The sequence below is a fragment of the Bufo bufo genome, chromosome 3 (genome assembly GCF_905171765.1).
Source record: "Bufo bufo chromosome 3, aBufBuf1.1, whole genome shotgun sequence".
Classification (NCBI taxonomy): Eukaryota; Metazoa; Chordata; class Amphibia; order Anura; family Bufonidae; genus Bufo; species Bufo bufo.
The window spans coordinates 609,473,052-609,494,920 of NC_053391.1; the positions used below are offsets into that span (position 1 = coordinate 609,473,052).

The 21,869-nt window shown below is 44.4% G+C and overlaps 1 protein-coding gene across 1 annotated transcript in view; it reads left to right on the top strand.

Annotated features, from left to right (window-relative positions):
* The window catches only part of ASIC1 (acid sensing ion channel subunit 1), a 395,233-nt gene that overhangs the window by 55,338 nt on the left and 318,026 nt on the right, over window positions 1-21,869 (top strand). The window lies entirely within an intron of this gene.

The window sequence follows — 21,869 nt, forward strand, 5'->3', positions numbered from 1 at the left end:
GGTGGTCCCTGGGATTGTTCATGAGGATCAGTCGGGCTTTATGGCAGGTAAAACTACAACTGATAACATAATTAGATATTTTATGGGCACCCAGCTGGAGCCCACAAATTGTGGTGAACGCATGATTGTAACTATAGATGCTTCAAAAGCTTTTGATACGATAGAATGGCCTTTCCTATTCGCTACATTGAAGGGAATGGGATTTGGAGACAACTTCGTATCTTGGGTTAAGCTATAATATACTGATGTCTCCTCAAGGGTAATATTGAATGGCGAATACTCTGATAAAATACGTATTGGCAAGGGGGTTAGGCAAGGCTGTCCTTTATCTCCTCTGGTACTTGCTATAGTTATGGAACCTCTAGCCGATTTGATTAGGCAAGATAAAGAAATTGTGGGCTTCAGGTTTGGGGACCATGAGGAAAAAATCGCTTTATATGCAGACGACATTATGTTGTTTGTGGGGTCTCATAGCTCACTTACAAAGATTTTTCAGGTATTTGATGATTATAGCAATTATGTTGGACTGGATATAAACTGGTCCAAATCGACCTGTGTCCCGATTGATCCTCTGAACGGTTTTGTTCCAGGATTTCTGGAAATTAAAGAGATGCAAGAATCGGTTAAATACTTAGGCATTCAGATAACAACTAATCCCAGGGACTACATACAGTTGAACGTGCTCCCTAAAGTACAGGAGATTCGGAAGAAAATAGAGGTTTGGAAAAAATTACATGTCTCGATGGCGGGTCGCATTTCCTTGGTGAAAATGTGTATATTACCCTCTATGAATTACATTTTCTGGAATGCACCGGTAATAATTCCCAAGAAAATATTTTAAAAAATAGCTACTTTAATAGCGGACCTGATATGGCGAGGTAAAAAAACCGAGAATAAGGGCACAAATATTGAACATTCATGAGAAAGAGGGTGGATTATCAGTTCCGGATTTAGAACTGTATTTCATCTCTGGGCAGATTAAAAATATGATGGCCTGGAGTAAGTCATATAGATATAAGACCATGATAGCAGGGATTAATAAAAGCTTGGAAAATTGTAGCATTTTTCAATTGGTAGAAGCGGATATTTTGTCACAGCAACAATCTGGTAAAATACCCCTTTTTGAGCTGTGGACTAAAGTTTGGAACATGGCAAGAGAACTGTGGCACCAGAAGGGAGTACACCTAGATACCTTGCTGTGGGATAATATTCACCTTAGGGAATTAAAATTAATTGAACAAAAAATCGGGTGGAAATATGGAATCTTTAAAGTGGGCCAGGTATGGAAAGAGGGAGATATAATTACTAATCAAGATCTAAAAAATGAATATGGAGGGGGTGCATGCGCGCGGCTTGCTGGGAGGACAGGCCTGAGTGAGCTCTGCACCGACCACCGTCTTAATCCCATCATAATCGCCGTCATCGCGGCTCCACTACAAAAGTGTTCTCATGCAGGGGACGCAGAAGACCTCCCGGGGCAAAGGGAAGACTAAATTGCCAGCTACACCCGCTCCGTCCCAGACAATACCGGAGATTTTTAGGTCTACGAGCCAATCCATCATGGCGGACCAGGCCGCACGCCCGGCAGGCCCTGCCTCCTCCACTGATAGTGGACATCGACCAGCTCCAGAAGAGGTACAGCCAGCCTCGACTGACCTTTATAACAACATTGCAGCCTTATTCCGAACCGAGTTGTCACAAGCTGTGGCTGAATTTACTCGGCAAATACAAGACCTGGGCAACCGGGTGTCAGATATAGAGTCTAGAGCCGATGAATTAGCAGACGGCATTGAAGAGGATAGAGTGGATATCGACTCACATTCAGCTCAGCTGCAGGAACTTGAGCTTAAAATCTAGGATCTAGAAAACAGGTCCAGGAGAGGTAATCTCAGGGTCCGAGGACTACCGGAACTTTTCCAAGACTTACCAGCAACAATGGGCTCCCTGTTCGCGGAATTACTACCGGACACTGCACCTGACCATCTTAAGATGGATAGAGTCCACCGGTCCCTGGGGAAACCAAGAATTCCAGACATGCCGAGAGACCTGGTCCTCCGTATGCACCACCCTGAAATGAGGGATAGAATCCTACATGCTGCACGGAACCTGTCCAACTTACCTGGTCTTCCCACTTCGGTTCATCTCTACGCTGACTTGGCTCCATCCACTCTGAGGAAGCGAAGGGAGATGAGGCCTGTGACACAGGCCCTTCAACAAGCGCAGGTGAAGTACAGATGGGGATTCCCCTTCGCCCTCTCCTTTCAGCTGAATGCACGCAGCCACACCATACGCACGCCAGCTGAAGGGATGGAGGTCCTGCAGAGGGCCGGCATTGAATTTGACCGTCCGGAGGGCTCCCCAGCACGCCCTAGGCCCCAACGCCCGGCGAGGGAATGGACAAAAGTCGTCTCAGCGTCGTCTGCAGGAGCCAGATCACCGATGGCATGATGGCCACGTCTTAGATGAGCGTTGTAGCGCCGAATTGACAGAGACTCATCGAATTTGGGTAACTCGCGACCTATCCCTTCATTTTTGCCTATGTTTGGTGCCTTATTACCCCCCTTCATGATCCACTTGTTTTTACAAAGGGATGCGGTGGATCGGACGTTCTTGTTGCCCGCCATTATGGGACATCTGTTTATTGTGGAATCAGGTCTGTTCTTTCTTTTCCTGATGACCACAATTCACCCATCTAGACTGCGTTATGTTGCACTCTGTAGTGCATTGGTTCTTTCAACCGTTATCTCTTTTTTTATTATTTTTTTTATTGGAGATCTTACTGTGTGCCATATAAGTTACTCGATAATGCATACTATGTCCTACACTATCAAATTCACGTTGTATATTCAGACATGTGCAGGGTATTAACGCATAATGTTCGGGGTTTTAACTCCCCGAGAAAGCGTAAAACGGCTTTTTCTTCCTATCATAGAAGCAAACCTGATGTTATTTGCCTTCAGGAGACCCACTTCACCGCAACTTCCCACCCTAAGTATTTTCATCCTCAATATACCAGATTTTACTCATCTACTTATCAATCCAAATCCAGAGGGACCATGATCCTGCTTAGGAATAATTTTCCATTTCAGGTTACTAGTTCCATAGTAGACCAGGATGGGCGTTATGTTATAATACTGGGTGATTTTTGCGGTGAGGTGTGGTGCTTAGTTAATGTGTATGCCCCTAACCTTGACTCAATTACATTTTTCTCCCATATGCGAAATACACTTGAGCCCCTTACTTATGACAAAATAATTTGGTGCGGGGATTTCAACTTTACGATGGATCCTGTGCTGGACCGTTCTGCTCCTCCACCATTTCACGTTCGGCCTCATGCAAGGTCACTATCAAGAAAGTTATGGAATCTCTTTCAATAGTGGATTCGTGGAGGGAGCATAACGGTGGACAGAGGGGATACACTTATTACTCTCCAGCTCACGGTTTATACTCCCGTATCGACCTTATTTTACTTTCGGTCACTATGCTTCCTTCCTTAGCATATAGCAGGCATATCGTGTCCTCCTGGTCGGATCACGACATGGTGATGATCGAGTTGTCTCCGAATGTACCCACAAGCCGCCTATTCTCTTGGAGGCTTAACGAGTCACTGCTGACGAGACCAGCTGTTCGTGATAGACTTCAGGAGGACATGAGAGGCTTTTTTGCGGAGAATGTACACCCAGATGTGGACCCTATGATTACATGGCTTGCCCATAAGGCTTACATGCGGGGTAAACTAATTAAAGAAGCTTCTCAATTAAAGAGGGGAAGACAGACAGCACTCCTGGCGCTCAAAGCGAAATTAGGCAGATTGGTGCAAGCACACCAGAGGTCACCCTCTCTTTACTTACTTAAAGCAGTTAAAGACACTAAAATGCAGATAAACCTGATACTGTCCAATGACACTGAGAAAGCTTTACGCTGGACCGCTTCGTATTTTTACAGATATGCTAACAAGCCTGATAAAATGCTAGCCCGCCAATTGAAAGCTAAACAGAGGATTAACCAGGTTTTCCAACTCCGGTCACGCTCAGGTCATATAACCTCCAATCCCAAAACCATTTATGATATGTTTCACGCTTTTTACCAACAGTTATATAAAGGCTCGGATGATGGTCACGTCCCGGCTAGAAAGGACATCTTGTCGTCAATTTCACTACCCCAGGTGACCCCCGAAGCACTACATGATCTGAGTAGAGCCATTAGTTCCGAGGAGGTAACTTACGCAATTAACTCCTTGAAGTTGGGGAAGGCCCCGGGTCCGGATGGACTGTCGGCCCTGTACTATAAAAAATATGCCCCGGTTTTATCCCCACACATTGTACAATACTGCAATCATTTATTGTCGGGCCGCACTCCCCATCCTGACTTTCTCTATGCCAACATCACCGTTTTGCCCAAACCTAAAAAAGATCCCCTATCTCCTGCTAATTACAGACTGATATCCCTGTTAAATTTAGATACTAAACTATTCACATCGATTTTAGCAAGACGTCTCAATATCCTTCTCCCTGGTCTTATACATAAAGATCAGGTAGGATTCATCCCAGACAGAGAAGCTCCAGATAACATTAGAAAGGTATTTAATATCATTCAGGTAGCCAACACTAAGAAAACCCCCCTGGCCATGTTAGCCTAGCTCAATTATTCTTGACTCATTTAAAGCCGGAGATCCTCCCTCTGTGGGTGTCGTTGGAACAGTCCCTTTGTGCTCCCTGGACCTGGAGATCCTTGCTCTGGAATACAGCTCCCCTGCCCCCGACCTTACATACAGCCTCTCCTTTATCGCATCATTCACTGATCTTATGGCGGTCTGTTAGATTTAAAGCAGGCTTCCAGTCCAAAATTACACCGCTTTTCCACTTATTTGGTAATCCATTGTTTCTCCCAGGCATCCGGGTGGAGACATTCCAGTGGTGGATTTTGAACAACTTCACTTCCCTTTATAAGTTCTTGGTTAGGGGAAAACTTGTGTCTATAACCGACTTTAAGAACAAATATAACTTACCTGACAGTGAGTCATTTAATGCCTTACAAATCTTCTCATGCCTTCAATCCCTGAAGATAAATGATACGAAGTTGGATTTTACGCCCTTTGAAAGATTTATCAATTATTCACTATACAAACAGGGGTTACTATCTAGGATCTATGGTCTACTAAACACTTTACCTGAGGGGCTCAAGTTGTCATATATGTTGGAGTGGGAGGGGGACATCCAGAAGGAACTTACTGTTTCAAAATGGCGCCAATGTTCTCAGACCCTGACTAAGACCTCGTGGCAAATTACTCTAGCGGAAACTTCAATCAAGGTCCTTCACAGGACATACTTAGTTCCTTATAGGCTACAGCGCATCTACCCAGAGGTCTCTCCTTTGTGCTTCAGGGGGTGCGGAGTGGATGGCACGCTCTACCACATTTGGTGGTCATGTCCAGTGGTACAGAGTTTTTGGAGCAAGATACGCGACCTGATCTCCTCTGTGCTGGACTGTGCCCTCCCTCTGGAGCCCGCTTTGTGTTTTCTTGGTGACAAACTTTCAAGGATGTCATATTCCAAATTTAAGCTGTCTCAGCATATGTTATTAGCAGCCAGGATTCATATAGCATATAAATGGCGGTCGACGGTCCTTAGCTTTCAAGCAGTAGTTGATAGAATTAACAAAATTTTACTTTATGAGAGACTAAACGCCATTCGCCAAGATACATACGATGCCTTCGAGAAGCTGTGGGAACCCTGGATGTCCTCCTCGTATTCAGTGACACTGCAGCATAACCTGGCCCATTATTGATTGCAAAACTCAGAGCACATGTTTTGATTGTATCTGTTTGTTGGGCAGTATGTATGTCTTTATATGTTTTGGCACCAAATTAGTCTATTTTGACTCCTAGGTATGATCTCCTTCTGTCTGAGTTATATTATTTTATTTTATTTAACTTATTCTTATTTTTATTTATTCTTTTTTTTTTTTTCTCAAAATATATACTGTATCATGTCTTGTATAGATGTAATGGTACTTATTCATCTTATTTGGATTTTTGGTACGTATTGTTTCAGTACCATTGTTTGTATGCTTTTTGATATACATGATGGTACTACTAATAAAATACTTTGAAACTAAAAAATGAATATGGAATAGAAAACAAAGATCTGAGGTTCTTCTACCTACAATTGAAACAAGCCTTGCGAGCGGAGATAGGAAAAGGAACACAAATTGCTACCCTTCCATGACCCTTAGCCAACATTTCTAATTTAACAGTAGGGAGGAAACTGATCTCCAAAATATATGGATGTTTGTTACATCAGAAGACAAACAAAAAAGCGGTTAACACCTTAAACCATAGATGGCAAAATGTTTTAAACCTGCAAAGGAAAGAATACTGGGAAAAGGCCATACAGGCCAAAAATAGGGTATCAAAAAACTTTTCCCATAGAATTACTCAATTTAATATATTATATCGATTATATTACTCCCCCAAGACCTTAATGAAATGTTATAAATCTAAACAATTCAGTTGTAAAAAATGTGGGGAGGAAGGGGCAGATGATGTTCATATACTTTGGACATGTATAAAAATCCAGCAATTCTGGGGAAATGTTAAAATAAAATAGAGGAATATCACCTGTTCAAAGTTCCTATATGTCTCGAGATATGTGTTCTGGGAATGATGGAGAAAATAGATATCTCCCAAGATCGAGAGGTAGCATCTAAACTACTATTCTATGCGAGGGAATGTATTGTTGCACATTAGGGGGACAGGGTGGTACCTACAGTTAAGGAATGGGAGAATTTGAGTGTCGCTTGCCAGAGAGGAATTTCATTTGGTATCAATCAAGAAAAAACATAGATTTGTTAGAACGTGGCAGAAATGGCTAAGGTAGCTGGCTGTGGCTGGGGGAGATTGCGGGTGTTGACAGGGGGTGGGCGGGGGGAGTGGAGAGAGAAGAGAAGGAAAAGAAAAAAGAAATATAAATGTTTTTTTTTTCTCTCTTCTGTTTTTTCCCCCTCTATCCCAGGGGAGGACTAAGCATCAGAGAGGGGCAGAATGGTATGTACTGTGCAACGGTATATAACGTTCATATTGTAAAAAGAAATAAAAAGGATTGTTGAAGAATTGTATGAAATATGTAAATGATAAAGAATATTTATAAAAAAGAAAAAGAAAAAGTGTATTGGAGTTAAAGGGGATCTGTCAGCAGTTTTATGCTGCTATAGTCAAACAGCTCCAGCACATGCCAAAGAGTCCACATATTCATGAGCTTTCTCCGTCCTCCTGACTCTGACTGACAGCTTTTCCAAGTGAATCAGCAGCAGGTGGGCGGGGAGAGCCAGGAGCTCAGAAATATCAGGACTCATTGGCATGTGCAGGAGCTGTTTAGCGCAAGATTTTAGCAAAATGGCTGACAATTAAAGAAAGTGACCCAGTATTTTGCTAAGGGGATCTGTCACTAGTTTATGTTGCCGTTAGTTAGTTAGTTAGTTAGTTAGTTAGTTAAAGTCCTGCCCCTTTCCTGAAATCCCTGTGTGAACGTGATTTCCTGTTAGTGCACATAAACTGTTAACAGCCTTTCTCCAGCCAAAGATGGGGAGGCAGGGAGGTATGAGGGACTTGTCTGACTGCTAAGAATATAAAACAGCTTTCTGTAGCTGGTTTAATTTGTCAGAGCAGAAAGAGGTAAAGACACATTTTCCTTAACAGGTTATGGGGTTTTTCTAGTTTTTCAGGCTTTAGTGACCCTATAAACACTTAGCAGACTGTTTCTGAGGGACTGTATATGACAGTGCCATCATAATTGCTCTTTGGAGTACAGTACAGACCAAAAGTTTGGACACACCTTCTCATTCAAAGAGTTTTCTTTATTTTCATGACTATGAAAATTGTAGATTCACACTGAAGGCATCAAAACTATGAATTAACACATGTGGAATTATATACATAACAAACACGTGTGAAACAACTGAAAATATGTCATATTCTAGGTTCTTCAAAGTAGCCACCTTTTGCTTTGATTACTGCTTTGCACACTCTTGGCATTCTCTTGATGAGCTTCAAGAGGTAGTCCCCTGAAATGGTTTTCACTTCACAGGTGTGCCCTGTCAGGTTTAATAAGTGGGATTTCTTGCCTTATAAATGGGGTTGGGACCATCAGTTGCGTTGAGGAGAAGTCAGGTGGATACACAGCTGATAGTCCTACTGAATAGACTGTTAGAATTTGTATTATCACAATACAAGAAGAAAAAAGTAGCAGAGTTGCGGCACTCACCAGGATGTAGATAAATGTCTTTATTGAAGCTTCCTTAGAAGTCGCTACATTAGGGATCCAGGGGCGGACACACTGTTGCAGGCGGCGACGGCCGTTTCGCGCGTGGGATCGCGCTTCCTCAGGCCGCTCAATACGTCATGACGCAAGTATGCAATTTATAGAGGCGGACAGGGGACGGCCGGCGCCGTCAGCCACAGCTGTTCGCCCCTAGGATAAAATGACATATATTAAAAACCTGCATACCGCAGTAACAAATGCACATATAATCGAATAGCAACATGAGCACAAGATCAAATACAATTCACTTGCTAGTACCCACACACTGTGGGACAGATATGTAAGGCCATGGATAAGTGGCAAAATGTAATACAGAAATAGTACATACGATGTCCCTGTAAACAGAGGAGGGGCGCGTAACATCAGCATGGTCCAGAACAAGCGTGTAACACAGGGCTAAATGGAGAAAGGCACCTCATGCTAAACAGAAGGTAAAAAGGCATAAGGCAGAAAACATAAAGCAAGGGATAGCCAAATATGGAGGGACACAAACCCGTGGATGTGTATACAGATATACTGAGCGCATTCAGATTACAGAAAGACAGACATGTCATTTCTGTCATTCATTCCCGCTGGGCCCATAGCGCCCGTCTGCATTATCCACCTTGCCTCCCTCTGCAGGAGTAGGCGGTGCCGATCCCCTCCGCGAGGGATGGGACGGACATGCTCCACCCCCGCAAAGGAGAGGCAACGCGGATGAGCATCATGGGCGGTACGAATATGGTCGATAAGGTGTGGACTGCCTCTACCTGACCTGATAGAGCCGACATGCTCGCGGATACGCTCAAAAAGAGGACGTTTAGTCTTGCCTACATTAAAACGTCCACAGGGACAGAAGACCACGTACACCACGTAGGACGTACGGCAATTGATGAATTCTTGTACTGTATGTGTTACCCCCCCAAAAAATAAATGCTTGCTACATACATTGAGTGCGCAAAACGAACAGTGACCGCATTTGAAGTTGCCCTTGGGCTTACCTAGCCAGGTCTCGCCCTTGGGTGTAGAAAAAACACTCCTAACGAGTTTATTTTTAAGTGTGGGGCATCTCCTAAATGCGATCAAAGGTTTTTCGTCCGTCACACTACTGAGAAAGGGATCCCCTCTCAGGAGGTCCCAATTTTGGTTGATCACCTGCTTAACTGTGTCTGCAGCAGCACTATATTGCAATGAAAATGCGAAACGTGATTGTGTAGAGTTGGTTCCTCTCTCCCTTAGTAGGGAGGTACGATCCAATCTGGCGGCCTTACGCATGGCCGCTGAAACACCGTTCGACGGATAACCCCTATCCAGGAGCCTATTACGGAGCTCCCTAGCTTGCCTGAAAAAGCCTTCATCTGTGTCATTAATCCTGCGTAATCGGACAAATTGTCCATAAGGGACAGCACGTTTAACCGAGGGTGGATAAAAGCTGGTCTGGTGGAGGAGGGAGTTGGTTGCTGTGGGTTTACGATGACCGCTGGTATGTACGGTGCCATCTTTAACAGTGACCTGCACATCCAAAAAGTCCAGAGACTCACCACCAAACTTGAAGGTGAACCTCATGTTCATCTGGTTATGTGCGTTTAAATGGTCAACAAAGGCATGGCACAACTCCTCACTCCCCCACCAGACCAGAAAAATGTCATCCACATACCTCAGAAAAAGATAAATGTGGCGTAGACAGGGGTTATCCGTCGAAAAGATGTAGGTCTCTTCAAATACCGCCAGGTACAGGTTTGCAAATGTGCACGAGACAGGAGTGCCCATTGCAGTACCTAGTACCTGGCGGTACCAGAGACCATCAAATTGGAAAACATTATTGCTAAGGACTAAGTCCAAAGCTTCATGAACAAAATCAATGAACATTGCATTCTTGTCGGTTTTTTGCAGAACCGTCTTGACTGCTCGGAGGCCCAAGTCGTGTGGGATGCGAGTGTATAAACTCTCGACATCTAGAGAGACGAGGTGAAAGTCTTCCTGCCACTCAAGGTAGCTGAGCGCACGAAGAAAATCACCCGTGTCCTTCAGATAGGTCGGAGTACTACGTTACAAGGGCCTGAGGAGCCAGTCAACATAACCGGACAGGGGCTCAGTCACTGAGCCGATCCCCGCGATGATGGGACGACCTGGGGGTCGGGTCAGTGATTTATGAACTTTTGGTATAAAATACCATGTGGGAATTTTGGGAAAAGCTGGTATAAGATGCTCTTTCATATTGTTGGATAAGAAACCATTAAAAATATAATGGTTAATTAAAACATACAATTTTGATGATATACCGGGTATAGGGTCCCCCTTAAGTTTGGAGTACACAGTGCAATCGCCCAATTGCCGGTGTGCCTCCTCCAAATAATATTCCCTGGGCATCAGGACCGCCGCCGGGCTGTATCCCACTCCTCAATCGAGGGCTGCCTGCCCGGGCAGTTCAACCTAGTAGATTTTGAGATTGATCTTTTTCTATCAGTTCGCAAGTTATATCTTAAAAAGGCGTTTGCTGAGACCCCTGTCCGTTGCCACAATCACTCACAGGGAGAGGTCCCAGCCACTATGTCTCTTACCGACTTTCATCTGTTGGGCAGATTCACTGAGGAAGAAATTGCGTGCATACATTTCTTGTCCAATACCGAACCAGAGGAGCCCATGGCCACAGTGGGTCAATTGAATAAATACACAGGGGGTGTCAGGTCCAACTTCCTTCCTCCCATGCCGGCCGGCTCTGCTATAGACCTCTTCCACAAACGAGTATTAAGAGAAATTCGTGCGCAGGTGTATCCTGCAGCACCTTCTAATCTTTCGATAGAAGAATCTCGTGCTCTTCTGTGGTTGAGTAAACAGACCAATATGGTCATTAAGCCGGCCGACAAGGGAGGGAATGTGGTCCTGATGCCCAGGGAATATTATTTGGAGGAGGCACACTGGCAATTGGGCGATTGCACTGTGTACTCCAAAATGCAATGTTCATTGATTTTGTTCATGAAGCTTTGGACTTAGTCCTTAGCAATAATGTTTTACAATTTGATGGTCTCTGGTACCGCCAGGTACTAGGTACTGCAATGGGCACTCCTGTCTCGTGCACATTTGCAAACCTGTACCTGGCGGTATTTGAAGAGACCTACATCTTTTCGACGGATAACCCCTGTCTACGCCACATTTATCTTTTTCTGAGGTATGTGGATGACATTTTTCTGGTCTGGTGGGGGAGTGAGGAGTTGTGCCATGCCTTTGTTGACCTTTTAAACGCACATAACCAGATGAACATGAGGTTCACCGTCAAGTTTGGTGGTGAGTCTCTGGACTTTTTGGATGTGCAGGTCACTGTTAAAGATGGCACCGTACATACCAGCGGTCATCGTAAACCCACAGCAACCAACTCCCTCCTCCACCAGACCAGCTTTCATCCACCCTCGGTTAAACGTGCTGTCCCTTATGGACAATTTGTCCGATTACGCAGGACTAATGACACAGATGAAGGCTTTTTCAGGCAAGCTAGGGAGCTCCGTAATAGGCTCCTGGATAGGGGTTATCCGTCGAACGGTGTTTCAGCGGCCATGCGTAAGGCCGCCAGATTGGATCGTACCTCCCTACTAAGGGAGAGAGGAACCAACTCTACACAATCACGTTTCGCATTTTCGTTCCAATATAGTGCTGCTGCAGACACAGTTAAGCAGGTGATCAACCAAAATTGGGACCTCCTGAGAGGGGATTCCTCTCTCAGTAGTGTGACGGACGAAAAACCTTTGATCGCATTTAGGAGATGCCCCACACTTAAAAATAAACTCGTTAGGAGTGTTTTTTCTACACCCAAGGGCGAGACCTGGCTAGGTAAGCCCAAGGGCAACTTCAAATGCGGTCACTGTTCGTTTTGCGCACTCAATGTATGTAGCAAGCATTTATTTTTTGGGGGGGTAACACATACAGTACAAGAATTCATCAATTGCCGTACGTCCTACGTGGTGTACGTGGTCTTCTGTCCCTGTGGACGTTTTTATGTAGGCAAGACTATACGTCCTCTTTTTGAGCGTATCCGCGAGCATGTCGGCTCTATCAGGTCAGGTAGAGGCAGTCCACGCCTTATCGACCATATTCGTACCGCCCATGACGCTCATCCGCATTGCCTCTCCTTTGGGGGGTGGAGCATGTCCGTCCCATCCCTCGCGGAGGGGATCGGCACCGCCTACTCCTGCAGAGGGAGGCAAGGTGGATAATGCAGACGGGCGCTATGGGCCCAGCGGGCATGAATGACAGAAATGACATGTCTGTCTTTCTGTAATCTGAATGCGCTCAGTATATCTGTATACACATCCACGGGTTTGTGTCCCTCCATATTTGGCTATCCCTTGCTTTATGTTTTCTGCCTTATGCCTTTTTACCTTCTGTTTAGCATGAGGTGCCTTTGTCCATTTAGCCCTGTGTTACACGCTTGTTCTGGACCATGCTGATGTTACGCGCCCCTCCTCTGTTTACAGGGACATCGTATGTACTATTTCTGTATTACATTTTGCCACTTATCCATGGCCTTACATATCTGTCCCACAGTGTGTGGGTACTAGCAAGTGAATTGTATTTGATCTTGTGCTCATGTTGCTATTTGATTATATGTGCATTTGTTACTGCGGTACGCAGGTTTTTAATATATGTCATTTTATCCTAGGGGCGAACAGCTGTGGCTGACGGCGCCGGCCGTCCCCTGTCCGCCTCTATAAATTGCATACTTGCGTCATGACGTATTGAGCGGCCTGAGGAAGCGCGATCCCACGCGCGAAACGGCCGTCGCCGCCTGCAACAGTGTGTCCGCCCCTGGATCCCTAATGTAGCGACTTCTAAGGAAGCTTCAATAAAGACATTTATCTACATCCTGGTGAGTGCCGCAACTCTGCTACTTTTTTCTTCTTGTATTGTGAACTTCCACCTGACTTTCTTCGTTGCTGAGCACCACGCACTGGATTTCTTCACACCACATGCAAGCTGACGCATTAGCGGTTTCATCAGTGGGGGTAGTGCCGCCTTGTTTCTTCCTCTCTCTTTGTAGAATTTGTATTATGGCAAGAAAAAAGCAGCTAAGTAAAGAAAAACGAGTGGCCATCATTACTTTAAGAAATGAAGGTCAGTCAGTCAGCCGAAAAATTGGGAAAACTTTAAAAGTAAGGGCTATTTGACCATGAAGGAGAGTGATGGGGTGCTGCGCCAGATGACCTGGCCTCCACAGTCACCGGACCTGAACCCAATCGAGATGGTTTGGGGTGAGCTTGACCGCAGAGTGAAGGCAAAAGGGCCAACAAGTGCTAAGCATCTCTGGGAACTCCTTCAAGACTGTTGGAAGACCATTTCAGGTGACTACCTCTTGATGCTCATCAAGAGAATGCTAAGAGTGTGCAAAGCAGTAATCAAAGCAAAAGGTGGCTACTTTGAAGAACCTAGAATATGACATATTTTCAGTTGTTTCACACTTGTTTGTTATGTATATAATTCCACATGTGTTAATTCATAGTTTTGATGCCTTCAGTGTGAATCTACAATTTTCATAGTCATGAAAATAAAGAAAACTCTTTGAATGAGAAGGTGTGTCCAAACTTTTGGTCTGTACTGTATGTGTCCACCACGGCACCTTGGAAGGTTCTGATAACACTCGCATCATGGCTTATGTATATGAGGATTTTGACAATACTATTTTTTAACTCATTGATTTATAATCCAGAGTTTTATTACAACACAGAACAATGAGGACCTTATCGGCCGGGCATTCTCTTATAATAATACTGATGAAGGTGCTTGTGCAGTCTGGAACACTGGCTATTTTTCACCTCTGTGAAGAAGGTCTCTATGTATGACCAAACATTGGTTGTCTACCACTTTGCATTATAATAAAACTATTTAGCTCTGGAGCCATGCTGATTGCGGATCTTGGCTGATGACTGATCCTGCTGGTGGGTCGTGTAGGTGTCAGCGGCCATCTTTACGTGCAAGCTCACCTTTGATGTTCCTAATTACAGGAACATCCAGCACCTCATCAAGTCTTATAAAAGAATTGCAGCATCTTCATTTTTGGTGGTGGAAATCTCCACATGCTTATCTTATGTATCATAGATAAAAGGTACTGGCGAGATATTCAGGGAACATCCTGCTCCAGTTCATTATTCAGCGAGCCTTAGCAAACCGTAGCTACCACAGAGAAGAAGAAGGCGAGGAAGAAAAGAGATAGAAATCAACAAATTCATGTGCCCGGAGGAAGCTTCAAATATAATTGATGTGAAAAGTGCACGCCAATTAGATATGTTTTCTTAAAGCAATCGTTTTACTTTCTAAATGAATATAGAAAAAAACCTGTTTGATTTTTATCACATTAAATTGCATTCATTTTTCATCCGCTTTTACATTTCCAAACGTTCAGTTTAATTAATAGGCTGCTCCATCACTATGTGCCCGGGACTGGCGTGAAACCCATCCCCCGTCTTCTGTGCACTGACTCCTCCATTGCTGTTAAGAAGCAATACAGAATGCTGGGACTAGACGATATGGCCTCATTATATCCATCATTCATATTATTATTATGATTAATATTATTGCTGTTCTAATAAATAAAGTTGAGATCGGCCATATATGTCACGGATATTTTACAGAATCTGCCTTATGAGCAATTATGGCCGATTTAATTTCTTACGTGAGCCAGAGCGATCCCTGAATTCCAGAAGGGCAGCCACTGCCATCTGGGTGCCATCAGCAGCATATACCCCCGTCTTACAGTGCCCGTAAGGAGGGGCTGTCACAAGCTGCTGACAGGCATTGTCAGGAAATTTTTCGCTCTTCATTGACAGAATAATGGCTGCTATAAATGGTGCTGAGGATGGGACTATCCTCTGAAGACTGTTATATGGAAGGACCTGGGAAGATGTAAGTGTTAATGGAACCTTTAAGGTGACAGATGAGCGCAACAGCAATCACGTGGATTATTTGCTTGCACTAACGCCATTCAGTAGAAGGCAATGATGTGCATTTTTGCACAAAAATATAAAGGAAACTACATAAAGTGGAAACATGATGAATTGATTTAAAGGGGTTCTCCCATGATTAATATAAAAAATTAAAATCAGGCATCATATAGTACATGACAGTCTCTTTCTAACAAAGCCAGAACCAGCCCTGCACCTCACATGGATCCAGAGATCTCCCCATTCATTGCTCTGCTAGATTTATATCAAGCTAAAAGGGGAGTGTCTTTTCTGCTGCAACTCAGGGGGCGTGTCCATGCTCTCCCTATCACAGCTCAGGGGGCGTGCCCATGCTCTCCCTATCACAGCTCAGGGGGCGTGTCCATGCTCTCCCTATCACAGCTCAGGAGGCAATTGAAGGATGAACCTGAACATGTGCTGCCTTCTCAGTGAGCAGGTCAAAGAAATAAGGAAAAACAAACAGCAGGTGGCGCTATACAGATATATTTTATTGAATAAGGGCTCATTCAGATGGCCGTATGCTGTCTGCAAAAATACGGATCAGTTTTTTTGCAGATTAGATGCTGCCCTATTCATTTCTATGGGGCCCTTTTCTTCTATTACATGGCTCAGCAAAATAAATTAAACATGTCCTATACTTGTCAGTGAAAATCAGGACATGGCCCCATTGAAGTCTATGGGCCAGCAAAAAAACGGAATGCAATCCTTTTTTTTTTTTGCGGACATGCGGAACTGTACGCATACTGCCATCTGAATGAGCCCTAACTCATTGGCTATGCTAAATTTTTAATTACATGCAATTAACAAAAGTAATCAGATTCAGGTGCTGGTTTGAAAACCGTAGAATATTTTTTGGGACAACCCCTTTAAAGTTTTCTGTTTATATCAAAAAACTGTTTTTACAACCTTTAAGTAGACAATTATTCTAATTTTACCTATTGGATACTATGATCTTCATACTTTCCCTTCTATATGGCAAAAGATGTGCATATTTTATTTTAAAACCGGAGTTGGGTTATGTTTGTATTTTCATGTTCTAAATCTTGATAACAATTATCTGATAAAAAAGAAAAAAAAGAAACTGAAAACCCATGCCGACTTACCACACAGCCAAGAATAGCACAGTATGAACTGCATGCTCTTTTACTGCTAATTGCCATGGCTTTCGACTTTTAATTAGTTTAACTGTGGCAATTAGTGGTGAAAACGCAAGAATCTTTTTGTCGTATGGTTCACAACCACCCAGAAAGAACTGCACCGAACCACTGTGTCTGAATATCCCTGTAGTACCTGAGGTCAGGGGGAATACACAAATGGCTTGTGATGTTATGTAATATAATGTACAGCATGGCGTGGTATGATTGGCAGGGACAGGGTTAGCCACCCTGTTCCACCCCTCTCAGGAGAGGCAGGTTCTACTTCCTGACTAAAGAGAGAGTGGAGTCTAGAGTGTGTGAGGAGGGAAAAAGCATTTCCATGTGCTCCTTCTCCTTGGGCCTCAGGATCCAGAGACTTATCCATCTCTGTTAAAGTTATTGCTTCTGCTACATCATAGAAAAAGAGAAAGAAGAGTTTAGATTCTGCATAGCCAAGCCTAGGAGTCAGCAAGGTAACCTGCATCTGCAGCTGTCCAGACTTTGCTGCTTGTGAGGGATTACAGTTAAGACAACCATCACACTTAACCATCTCCTGGCCAGCCGTGCCTCAAAAAACCGCAGTGGACTCCACAGCCATAATTACCAGATTACAATTACCAGCCAGAAATTCTTGTGAGAGAAACTTTAGCAAGATGGCATACCAAGAGAGTCATTCATTACTTGCCACTTTGCCAGCCTCAATACCTCCCCAGCTGGGGGAAAGAATTGCATGGTGTACAATTGGAACTGTGTTATGCTACAGTCTGATGTACTACTACTCCTATTTTGCACTACAGTACAGAGAGACGTTTATTCTTCTACCTCTGGCCTAGTGCCCTGACTCCTATACCATACGCTGACCACTGCACTCTACTTACCCTATCTTGCACCCATCCAAACACCTAACATCAAAGGAACCCCAGCTACCATCAGACAGGAGCCCCAGAATCTGGATGTTCCCAAAGAGAAGAAAGGATGCTTCCACTTTTCACTGCACAGCCCTAGGGAGCAACAGTGTGAGGGCAGCCACTACCACTCCCATCCTCTTCTTGGGCTCGTTGCCCCTGCTCCTAGAGGCCACGTTCTCCCACCTCTGGCCACGCCCTGCTACACTAGATTGACAGGGCCAGGCAGCATTCACCTCCAACTGCCGGCCATGTGCACTGGGCAAATCTTGCGCCGTTCAGTATTCGGCGCAGGCGCAGTGAGGAAGCCGGCGGCCGGCGAGCGCTCTTCACTCACTGCGCCTGTGCTGAATACTGGCGCAAGAATACAGGCGCAAGATTTACAAGGCAGACAGGGTCGGCAGTAGGAGACCAACGCTGCCTGGCCCTGTCATTCTAGTGTAGCAGGGTGTGGCCAGAGGTGGGAGAACGGAGCTTCTAGGAGCAGGGGCAACATATTATTGTAAGGGCCCAGGGAACAAGAGACACCCTCATAAGAGACGCTGGAATCAGCTTGTCTGTCACTTCATTATGCTAACAGTGGCAGTCGGGCATGTGGTGTTAGCTTCAACAATTTTCCGTCAACCCCCGTCAGAGAGTGGACTTACAAAGACCCTCCCAAAGATGGCACCGGATAATTACATCTAATTGTTATGTGCTCAGAAATCCCATACTTGACATCTGTATCCTAAACATAATATAACCTGTGAGATGTGTTAAAGTGTAGCTGTCCTTACATTTGTGTGTGTAAGGCTACGTCTACTCGACGACATTTGTTGCGCGACAATAAGTCACGCGACAGATAGGGCACAACTACACTGCAACATTTGTAGCACAACATTTTGTTGCACCAATGTCGCGCAACAATTTTTATAATAGCAGTCTATGGTGTCGCACTGCAACATGCTGCGACTGCGACGCAACAGTCGCAGAAAAATCCATCTCAAATGGATTTTCTGCGACTGTTGCGTCGCAGTCGCAGCATGTTGCAGTGCGACACCATAGACTGCTATTATAAAAATTGTCGCGCGACATTAGTGCAACAAAATGTTGTGCGACAAATGTCGTCGTGTAGACGTAGCCTTAGGCCTGTTTCACACTGCCAGCAGTAGTTCTGGCAGGCTGTTCTAGCAGAGGATAGCCTGTCGGAGCTCTCTGGATCTGGCATTGCCGGATGTTACTAGAATGCCCGCCGACCCCATTGACTATAATGGGTTCCAGTTGAGATTCGCCCACTACCTAGCAAATATGTCGGGATTCAGCCTGACAAAAAAAAATGCTGTGTGCGGGCATATCACGGCATAGTTGAAAGTAGAGGACGGATCTCCGCCAGACCCCATAATAGTCAATGCGACCAGTGGGCATTCTTTTAACACCCGACAATGCCAGACCCAGAGTGCTATGGGAGGCTGTTCTCTGCCAGAACTACTGCCGGCAGTGGGAAACAGGCCTGAGCCAAGCAATTTTATTAACTTTTCCAATATACTTTATTAGGAAATTCAGCATATGGCCTCATGCACACGACCGTTGTTTGGGTCCGCATCCGAGCCGCCGTCATTTCAATGGGGCTGCAAAAGATGCGGACAGCACTCCGTGTGCTGTCCGCATCCGTGGCTCCGTTCCGCGGCCCCGCTGAAAAAAATAACATGTCCTATTCTTGTCCGCGATTTGCGGACAAGAATAGGCATTTATATTGTCGGCGCCCGTTCCGTTCTGCAAATTGCGGAAGGCAACACGGGCGGACCGCAAAAAACTTCACGGTCGTGTGCATGAGGCCTAATTATGTGTTTAACCTGTGTCTGAACAGCAGCCTGGCAGGTTACTATGGAAAATCCAGATAGATGCAGAACACAAATTTTCCCGAGCAACAGCTACGACAGCTACACATTAAATGGATTATCCCATCATCCCATGATTGATAATTCTGCTGCACTTTCTTCAGACTGGCAGCTCAGGGGACCTGTCCTTTGTGCCTTCTCCCTGTAACTGTTCCAAGTACTAACAGTGGATAGGAAGTCGCAGTTGCCGGATGGAACTGAGCAGATGTGACCATGCTGATCCAGCTCAGGAGATTTTGCATATTACAATAACATTAAACACCAGGGGGCGCCTTTATAATGACGTACAGAGAATATCTCACATTTGGAGCTTTTTTGTAACAGAAATTAAATGACAAAAGTTGAATTATTGTATATTAAAATCTCATTTAAAAGGGGGTTGTCTCACTTCAGCAAATGGCATTTATCATGTAGAGAAAGTGAATACAAGGCCCTTACTAATGTACTTTGATTGTCCATATTGCTTCCTTTGCTGGCTGGATTCATTTTTTAATTGCATTATACACTGCTTGTTTCAAGGGGTTACGGCCACCCTGCAATCCAGCAGCGGTGGTCGTGCCTGCACATTATAGGCACTTTTTCCTATAGTGTGCAAGCCCAGCCACTGCTGCTCTGTTAGGTGGTTATAACCCAGAGGTGTAGCTAGGCTTTCTAGCACCTCTGGCAAGGATTCAGCCTGGCACCCCTCCCCCCCACCAATAAATCTTCAGATAAATAAAAGAACCAACTGGTTATACTGCACCCAGGGTTTTGCTGGCGTGTTGGCGTGATGTACACTCCATCTGGAACAAGGTCACTGTGGTGATAGAGTAAAAAGAATAATAATCACATAAATAGCGGATGGTAACTGTGCCTGGTAAATCCCCAGCAGGGGGTGCTGTGCTGGTCTGGAAGACCGAGCCATCCCAATGGTATAACAGTGTAATCTAGGGTATTGCTTTCCCCTTAGGCTACATGCAGACAACCGTGGTGTGTTTTGCGGTCCGCAAATCGCGGATCCTCAAAACACGGATGGTGTCCGTGCACGTTCCGCAATTTGCGGAAGGGCATGGACAGCCTTTAATATAACTTCCTATTCTTGTCCGCAAAGCGCGGACAAGAATAGGACATGTTATATTTTTTAGAAACATAGAATGTGTCGGCAGATAAGAACCATTTGGCCCATCTAGTCTGCCCAATATACTGAATACTATGGATAGCCCCTGGCCCTATCTTATATGAAGGATGGCCTTATGCCTATCCCATGCATGCTTAAACTCCTTCACTGTATTTGCAGCTACCACTTCTGCAGGAAGGCTATTCCATGCATCCACTACTCTCTCAGTAAAGTAATACTTCCTGATATTACTTTTAAACCTTTGCCCCTCTAATTTAAAACCATGTCCTCTTGTAGCAGTTTTTCTTCTTTTAAATATTCTCTCCTCTTTTACCTTGTTGATTCCCTTTATGTATTTAAAAGTTTCTATCATATCCCCTCTGTCCTGTCTTTCTTCCAAGCTATACATGGTAAGGTCCTTTAATCTTTCCTGGTAAGTTTTATCCTGCAATCCATGTACTAGTTTAGTAGCTCTTCTCTGAACTCTCTCCAAAGTATCAATATCCTTCTGGAGATATGGTCTCCAGTACTGAGCACAATACTCCAAATGAGGTCTCACTAGTGGTCTGTAGAGCGGCATGAGCACCTCCCTCTTTCTACTGGTAATTCCTCTCCCTATACACCCAAGCATTCTGCTAGCATTTCCTGAAGCTATATGACATTGTTTGTCTACCTTTAAGTCTTCTGAAATAATGACCCCTAAATCCCTTTCCTCAGATACTGAGGTTAGGACTGTAGCACTGATTTTATATTCTGCTCTTTTTGACCATTCCTCTAGTTTTCCTAAATCCTTTTCCATTTGGTGTATCCCTCCAGGAACATCAACCCTCTTACAAGTCTTTGTGTCATCAGCAAAAAGACACACCTTACCATTGAAGCCTTCTGCAATTTCGCTAATAAAAATATTAAACAATATGGGTCCCAGAACAGATCCCTGAGGTACCCCACTGGTAACAAGACCTTGGTCTGAATATACTCCATTGACTTCAACCCTCTGTTGCCTGTCCCTCAGCCACTGCCTAATCCATTCAACAATATGGGAGTGCAAGCCCAAAGACTCAAATTTATTGATAAGCCTTCTATGTGGGACAGTATCAAAAGCCTTACTAAAGTCTAGATAAGCGATGTCTGCTGCACCTCCGCCGTCTATTATTTTACTCACCCAATCAAAAAATCTATAAGATTAGTTTCACATGATCTCCCTGAAGTAAACCCATGATGTTTTTCATCTTTCAATCCATGGGATTTTAGATGTTCCACAATCCTCTCCTTGAGTATGGTTTCCATTAATTTCCCCAATATTGATGTCAGGCTTACTGGCCTATAGTTGCCCGATTCCTCCCTACTACCTTTCTTGTGAATGGGCACAACATTTGCTCATTTCCAATCTTCTGGGACGACTCCTGTTACCAGTCATTGGTTAAATAAATCTGTTAATGGTTTTGCTAGTTCACCGCTGAGCTCTTTTAATAGCTTTGGGTGTATCCCATCAGGCCCCTGTGACTTATTTGTATTAATTTTAGACAGCTGACTTAGAACCTCTTCCTCTGTAAAGACACGTGCATCAAAAGATTCATTAGTCTTCCTCCCTAACTGAGGTCCTTTTGC